This window comes from Budorcas taxicolor, chromosome 2 (genome assembly GCF_023091745.1).
Source record: "Budorcas taxicolor isolate Tak-1 chromosome 2, Takin1.1, whole genome shotgun sequence".
Classification (NCBI taxonomy): domain Eukaryota; kingdom Metazoa; phylum Chordata; class Mammalia; order Artiodactyla; family Bovidae; genus Budorcas; species Budorcas taxicolor.
The window spans coordinates 16263780-16272568 of record NC_068911.1 but is presented as its reverse complement, the minus strand read 5'-3'; the positions used below and the strand labels follow the sequence as shown (position 1 = coordinate 16272568).

General features: G+C 45.3%; 1 non-coding gene across 1 annotated transcript; it reads left to right on the top strand.

Moving 5' to 3' along the window:
• The first annotated feature begins 4925 nt into the window (after positions 1-4925).
• Positions 4926-4998, top strand: TRNAR-UCG (transfer RNA arginine (anticodon UCG)). Its single transcript has one exon. It is a non-coding gene; the product is annotated as a tRNA-Arg (tRNA).
• The last annotated feature ends 3791 nt before the right edge of the window (positions 4999-8789 follow it).

Sequence of the window (8789 nt, the reverse complement as noted above, 5' to 3'; positions counted from 1 at the left end):
AAGCAGGGGCTGCTCAGTTTCATCCACCCTAGCATTTATATCGGAGAAGGCAATGGCACCCCACTCCAGTACTCTTGCCTGGAAAACCCCATGGACGGAGGAGCCTGGTAGGCTGCAGTCCATGGGGTCGCTAAGAGTCGGATACGACTGAGCATCTTCACTATCATTTTTCACTTTCATGCATTGGAAAAGGAAATAGCAACCCACTCCAGTGTTCTTGCCTGGAGAATCCCAGGGACAGGGGAGCCTGGTAGGCTGCAGTCCATGGCGTCGCTCACGGTCTGACACGACTGAAGCGACTTAGCAGCCACAGCAGCAGCATTTATATGGCAAAAACATTCCTTGAATGAATACTTTATTTTATACAATACAGTTTGCTGAGCACACGAGTCATGTGATGTGTTCGTGCATGCTAAGTCGCTTCAGTCGTGTCCGATTCTTTGCGATCTCATGGACTGAACTATAGCCCACCAGGCTCCTATGTCCATGGGATTCTCCAGGCAAGAATACTGGAGTGGGTTACCATTTCCTCCTCCAGGGGATCTTCCTGACCCAGGGATCAAACCTGCAGTTCCTGCATTGCAGGCAGATTCTTTACTGCTTGAGTCACCAGGGAAGTCCCCTGAGTTTCATGATAGTGCTGAGCATTTTGCGTTTATTTATCTCCTCATTTCATCCTCAGAGCAGCCCCAGGGAATCAACACTCTTACCTGCATTTTACAGATGCAGAAACTGAGGTCCCTGATAGGTTAGGAGAGTCTTGCACAGGGTCAACCAGCTAGGAATCAACCTGGTGAGAATTGCAAATCCGAGTTTGTCTAGCCTGAAGGCTGCTGCCCTACCCCTCAGTTTGGTCAGCCATTTGAAAATACTGGTGGGTCAGAGGTTAAAACATCTGCCTGCCATGCGGGAGACCCGGGTTCGATCCCTGGATCGGGAAGATCCCCTCGAAAAGGAAATGGAAACCCACTCCACTATTACCTGGAGAATCCCATGGATGGAGGAACCTGGTACGCTGTAGTCCACAGGGTTGCAAAGAGTCGGACACAACTGAGCCACTTCACTTTCACTTTGAAAATACTAGTAACCCTCACCGCACCACTCAAGATAACAGGACTCTTCTTTTTATAGGTACATAAGGTAATTTTTTAAAATTTAGGTTTAGTTGGAGTATAATTGCTTTAGAATGTTGTGTTTGTTTCCACAGTACAACAAGAATCGGCAACAAGTATGTATATATCTGAGCTTCCCAGGTGGCGCTAGCGGTAAGGAAGACATCTGTCAATGCAGTAGACGAAAGAGACACGAGTTCAACCCCTGGGTCTGAAAGATCGCCTGGAGGAGGGCATGGCAACCCACTCCAGTATTCCTGTCTGGAGAATCCCATGGTCAGAAGAGCCTGGCCATAGGGTCACAAAGAGTAAGACAGGACTGAGGCAACTTAGCACAACACAGCACAGCCCGTACACATATCCACTCCCTCTGGAGTCTCTCTCCCACTCCTTCCCCTATTGCCACCCTTCTAGGTCATCACAGAGCACTCAGCTGAATTCCCTGTGTTATACAGCAGCTCCCATTAGCTGTCTATTTAAACGTGATAGTGCATGTATGTCAACATCACTCTCTCAATTTTTCCCACCCTCTCCTCCCTCTAGTTCCTCCTCACTTTCTGCCATAAGGGTGGTGTCCTCTGCATAGCTGAGGTTATTGATATTTCTCCTGGCAATCTTGATTCCAGCTTGTGCTTCTTCCAGTCCAGCGTTTCTCACGATGTACTCTGCATATAAGTTAAATAAGCAGGGTGACAATATACAGCCTTGAGGTACTCCTTTTCCTATTTGGAACCAGTCTGTTGTTCCATGTCCAGTTCTAACTGCTGCTTCCTGACCTGCATACAGATTTCTCAAGAGGCAGGTCAGGTGGTCTGGTATTCCCATCTCTCTCAGAATCTTCCACAGTTTATTGTGATCCACACAGTCAAAGGCTTTGGCATAGTCAGTCAAGCAGAAATAGATGTTTTTCTGGAACTCTCTTGCTTTTTCCATGATCCAGCTGATGTTGGCAATTTGATCTCTGGTTCCTCTGCCTTTTCTAAAACCAGCTTGAACATCAGGAAGTTCATGGTTCACGTATTGCTGAAGCCTGGCTTGGAGAATTTTGAACATTACTTTACTAGCATGTGAGATGAGTGCAATTGTGCGGTAGTTTGAGCATTCTTTCAGTTCAGTTCAGTTCAGTCGCTCAGTCGTGTCCGACTCTTTGCCACCCCATGAATCGCAGCATGCCAGGCCTCCCTATCCATCACCAACTCCCGGGGTTCACTCAGACTCACGTCCATCGAGTCCGTGATGCCATCCAACCATCTCATCCTGGGTCGTCCCCTTCTCCTCCTGCCCCCAATCCCTCCCAGCATCAGAGTCTTTTCCAATGAGTCAACTCTTCGCATGAGGTGGCCAAAGTACTGGAGTTTCAGCTTTAGCATCATTCCTTCCAAAGCAATCCCAGGGTTGATCTCCTTCACAATGGACTGGTTGGATCTCCTTGCAGTCCAAGGGACTCTCAAGAGTCTTCTCCAGCACCACAGTTCAAATGCATCAGTTCTTCGGCGCTCAGCCTTCTTCACAGTCCAACTCTAACATCCATACATGACCACAGGAAAAACCATAGCCTTGACTAGACGGACCTTAATTGGCAAAGTAAGACGAGTGCAATTGTGCAGTAGTTTGAGCATTCTTTGGCATTGCCTTTCTTTGGGATTGGAATGAAAACTGACCTTTTCCAGGCCTGTGGCCACTGCTGAGTTTTCCAAATTTGATGGCATATGGAGGGCAGCACTTTCACAGCATCATCTTTCGGGATTTGAAACAGCTCAACTGGAATGCCATCACCTCCACTAGCTTTTTTCATAGCGATGCTTTCTAAGCCCCACTTGACTTCACATTCCAGGATGTCTGGCTCTAGGTGAGTGATCACACCATCGTGATTATCTTGGTCGTGAAGATCTTTTTTGTACAGTTCTTCTATGTACTCTTGCCACCTCTTCTTAATATCTTCTGCTTCTGTTAGGTCCATACCATTTCTGTCCTTTATTGAGCCCATCTTTGCATGAAATATTCCCTTGGCATCTCTAATTTCTTGAAGAGATCTCTAGTGAAAAAGTTGGCTTAAAGCTCAACATTCAGAAAACAAAGATCATGGCATCTGGTCCCATCACTTCATGGGCAATAGATGGGGAAACAGTAGAAACAGTGTCAGACTTTATTTTGGGGGGCTCCAAAATCACTGCAGATGGTGATTTCAGCCATGAAATTAAAAGATGCTTACTCCTTGGAAGAAAAGTTATGACCAACCTAGATAGCATATTCAAAAGCAGAGACATTACTTTGCCAACTAAAGTCCATCTAGTCAAGGCTATGGCTTTTCCAGTAGTCATGTATGGATGTGAGAGTTGGACTGTGAAGAAGGCTGAGCACCGAAGAACTGATGCATTTGAACTGTGGTGTTGGAGAAGACTCTTGAGAGTCCCTTGGACTGCAAGGAGATCCAACCAGTCCATTGTGAAGGAGATCAACCCTGGGATTTCTTTGGAAGAAATGATGCTAAAGCTGAAACTCCAGTACTTTGGCCACCTCATGTGAAGAGTTGAGTCATTAGAAAAGACTCTGATGCTGGGAGGGATTGGGGGCAGAAGGAGAAGGGGATGACAGAGGATGAGATGGCTGGATGGCAACACTGACTTGATGGACGTGAATCTGAGTGAACCCCGGGAGTTGGTGATGGATAGGGAGGCCTGGCGTGCTGCGATTCATGGGGTCGCAAAGAGTTGGACACGACTGAGCGACTGAACTGAACTGAACTGAACTGAACTCCTCCCTCAACCCCAGGGACTCTTTGGGGGAAAAGTATGTATCCATATTACTTCCTGTCACTTCTCCCTGGGACCAATGTTCCCTGGGGCCAGTGCAAAGAAAGTCTGGAATTTTCCTTGGCCAGTGACCAACCCCCTGGGCCAGAACAAGTTTATGTGCCTTTGTGCAGACCATTCACCTGGGTGGATCCTTGTGATTGCATCATGAGCTTTCGAAGGCATCCTTTTTATCTTTTTCTTCTTTTTTTCACTGAGAGATTCATTAAACTACATTTGCCATTCGGGCCAAAGACTGCAAGGTAGAAACCTGGAGGTGGAGTGGGGAGAGCAGACAAAAGAGAAGAAAGAGGGATTTTAAAGAATAAAATAATCTGAGTACCAGCCTGTCATTTTAAAGAAAAATAAAGGTATATAGTTTATTTACAATATGATATTAGTTTCAGGTATACAGCATAGTTTCAAAACTTACAGATGTATTCAACTTAAAGTTATTATCAAATATTGGCTATACTTCCCCCGAGCTGTACAATACATCCTGTAGCTTGCTTATTTTATACACAGTGTCAGTAGTTTGGACCTCAATCCCTTACCTCTGTCTGTTGCCCCTCACTCCCCCCATTTGTTTTTCATATGCAATAAAAGCCCTGGGGCTGGTGCTACTTACAGTTATTTCCAGTTATAATCATTCAGAATCATAACACTACACTTTAGGCTTCAGTGCACTTTTTGTTTTATTTATTTTATTGAGTTGGCCAAAGAGTTTGTTTGGATGTTTCTGTACCTTCTTATGGAAAAGTCCAAATGAATTCTTGGCCAACTCAATACATGCTGCCCTGCCGAGCCGCAAGCAGGATCTTGCTGCTTGAACCCATGCTGCTTGCATTGGAAGTGCAGAGTCTTAACCCCTGGACCACAAGGGAATTTCCTCCATACACTTGGAAAATTTTGTTGTGGGAAGATAGACATTCTACATTTTCAGTACACTGAAAACACTTCAGCAGGCTCTCTCCATTACATTTTTTTCTTGTTACAAAATCACTGTCTTGTCATTGTCGGTGGCCATGTGGCCTAATGGATAAGGCGTCTGACTTCGGATCAGAAGATTACAGGTTCGAGTCCTGTCATGGTCACAAGGACAGGTTGCTTTTTGAAGGCTTCCCGGGTGGCTCAAGCGGTAAAGAATCCACCTGCAATGCTGGAGCCACAGGAAATGCAGGTTTGATCCATGGCTCAGAAAAATCCCCTGGAGGAGAAAATGGCAGCCCACTCTAGTATTCTTGCCTAGAGTATCCCATGGACAGGGGAGCCTGGTGGGCTATACAGTCCATGAGGTCACAAAAAGTTGGAAACGACTGAAGCGACCTAGCATGCATGTCATTGTAGAAAAATCACGAATTGCAACTTAGGAAGGAGGAAAAAAGTTTTAAAAAACACTTGAAATCCTTTCTCCCAGAAAGAGTGTTAATGACCCCTTAGTAGAGCACAGCTAAGTTTTTCTTCCTGTGCTACGTGGAGGGCCACCACTTAACACTGAGCTCTAGGGGGCGCCCAGTCATTCCCTCCAGGCTATGTGGAGCAGCATGCTGTGTATTTGGTGCATTACATAAGCTTACACACACACAAAAAGATGGAGGACTTCCCTAGCAGTCCAGTGGTTAAGATTCTGTGCTTCCACTGCAGAGGGTGAGGGTTTGATTCCTGGTGGGGGAACTGAAATCCTGCATGCCTCTTGGCCAAAAAAAAAAAAAAAATTCTTGAACTGAATGAAAATACAACATATCAACTTAAACTTATAATTATTTTATTATTTTTATTGTTATTTTACTTATTTTTATTTTTTGTCTGTTACTTGCCTCATGTGGCTGTACCGTACTCCAAATTGGGAAAGGAGTACATCAAGGCTATATATTGTCACCCTCTTATTTAACTTATATGCAGAATGGTGGTGGTTTAGTCGCTAAGTCATGTACCACTCTTGCGACCCCATGGACTGTAGCCTGCCAGGCTCCTTTGTCCATGGGATTCTCCAGGCAAGCATACTGGAGTGGGTTGCCATTTCCTTCTCCAGGGGATCTTCCTGACCTAGGAATTGAACCTGGGTCTCCTGCACTACAGGCAGATTCTTTACCAACTGAGCTATGAGGGAAGCCCTGTATGCAGAATACATCATGGGAAATGCCGAGCTGGATGAAGCACAAGCTGGAATCAAGATTGCTGGGAGGAATATCAATAACCTCAGATATGCAGATGACACCACCCATACGGCAGAAGGTGAAGAGGAACTAAAGAGCCTCTTGTTGAAAGTGAAAGAGGTGAGTGAAAAATTTGGCTTAAAACTCAACATTCAAACACCAAAGATCATGGGATCCAGTCCCATCACTTCATAGCAAATAGACAGGAAAACAATGGAAAGAGTGAGAGAGTTTATTTTGGGGGGCTCCAAAATCACTGTAGATGGTGACTGCAGCCTTGAAATTAAAAGACGCTTACTCCTTGGAAGGAAAGCTATGACCAACCTAGACAGCATATTGAAAAGCAGAGACATTACTTTGCCGACTAAGGTTCGTCTAGTCAAAGCTATGGTTTTTCCAGTAGTCACATAGGATGTGAGAGTTGGACTATAAAGAAAGCTGAGCACCGAAAAACTGATGCTTTTGAATTGTAGTGTTGGAGAAAACTCTTGAGAGTCCCTTGGACTGCAAGGAGATCCAACCAGACCATTCTGAAGGAGATCAGCCCTGGGATTTCTTTGGAAGGAATGATGCTAAAGCTGAAACTCCAGTACTTTGGCCACCTCATGCGAAGAGTTGACTTATTGGAAAAGACTCTGATGCTGGGAGGGATTGAAGGCAGGAGGAGACAGGGATGACAGGGGATGAGATGGTTGTGTCACGCAAGTGTATATTCCTCAGTTGTATCGTCACAACAAAGATTTGGAGTGACGGACATGAAAGCCCTCAGTGCATCACAGCTCTTGGGTCTTGGACAAATCGTGTTATAGCTCTTAGGCAAATCAGTGTTACAGCTCTGTTTTATTTAGAAAATAGCAGGAGAATCCATCCTCGAAGTGTGAGGGCATGCCAACCCAAAGACTTGAAGGAAAGAGAGTGGAGGAGCGCATGGGGGAGGGGGAGAGAGGGAGAGAGAGAGAAAGAGCACACGGAGGTGGGAGAGAGAAAAAGAGAGAGAGAGAGCATTTTGGCTCCTCCTTTTATATGTTTTTTTCCTCCACCTGGGCCTGCCCTATGCAAATTGGGCTTAGCCAGGAGTGCTGTTTGTTGTACCTGAAGTCTTCACTCTGGTCCTCGGACCTTCCTTTGACCTTCCTTGTGTTTTAGCCACCGCCATTTTGGACTCCTTTTCCCTAGTCTACCACTGACTCAATGGACATGAGTTTGAGTAAGCTCTGGGAGTTGGTGATGGACAGGGAAGCCTGGCGTGCTGCAGTCCATGGGATTGCAATGATTTGGACATGACTGTGCGACTGAACTGAACTAACAAATGACTGCCCTTATCTATTGTTATCTCTGTCTCCATTAGCATGTCAACAGACTGATGACAGGGATTGCTGTTCACTGCTATATCTCTAAGAGCCAGTGCACAAAGGAGGCCTTCTATAAATACTTGTGAATGAACCTAGGGGAGTCTCAAGCATCTATTACTTGCCAGATATTTTCCTACCACTCTTGCATTTCTTACTAGAAATAAATAGGATGATCCTCTTTTTATTATTTTTTTAGTTTTTAATTTAAATTGGGGCTTCCCTGGTTGTCCAGGGGTTAAGATTGTGTGCCCCTACTGTAGGGGTCTTGGGTTTGATCCCTGGTCAGGGAACTAAGATCCCACATGCCACAGTTCAGCTCAGCCGCTCAGTCGTGTCTGACTCCTTATGGCTTAGCTGGTAAAGAATCCACCTGCAGTGAAGACTTGGGTTTGATCCCTGGATCAGGAAGATCCCCTGGAGAAGGGAAAGGCTACCCACTCTAGTATTTTGGCCTGGAGAATAGTCCATGGGGGTCACAAAGAGTCAGATACAACTGAGCGCCTTTCACTTTCTTTCAGGTTGCTCATAGCTTTCCTTCCAAGGAGCAAGCATCTTTTAATTTCAAGGCTGCAGTCACTATCCACAACTGATTCTGGAGCCCCAGAAAATAAAGTCTGTCACTGTTTTCATTGTTTCCCCATCTATTTGCCATGAAGTGATGGGACCAGATGCCATCATCTTCGTTTTCTGAATGTTGAGTTTTAATTCAACTCTTTTCACTCTCCTTTTTCACTTTCAACAAGAGGCTGTTTAGTTCCTCTTTGCCTTCTGTCATAAGGGTGGTGTCATCTGCATGTCTGAGGTTATTGATATTTCTCCCAGCCATCTTGATTCCAGCTTGTGCTTCATCCAGCCTGGCATTTCGCATGATGCACTCTGCATATAAGTTAAATAAGCAGGGTGACAGTATACAGCCTTGATGTACTCTTTTCCTGATTTGGAACCAGTCTGTTGTTCCATGTCCAGTTCTATCTCTAATTTGTTAGTTAGGGATAGATATTAAGAAGAAAAAGTAAAATCTGGAGAGAGGGAGATAAGAAGTCTGGTATGTGAGTGTTCATTGTGTGATTGTGGCCAGGGAAGGCCTCACTGAGAAGGTGACCTTGAAGTAAAGACCTGAATGAAAAAAGGAATAAGAATGCAGACACCTGGGAGAGAGTGTTTCAAGAAGAGAGAACGGCAATTGCAAAGGCCCTGGGGCAGGAAGGAGTGCACCTGGGGAGTTCTAGGAACAAGGAGGCCAGAGTGCCTGCTGCATAGTGAGTGGGGAGAGTTTGAGGAGATGAAGTCAGACAGAAGGGCACAGGGTAGCAGGCACAGGACATAGGGTTTCATAGGTTTTTGTAGGATTGATATAACCTCACTTTTAAGCTTTTA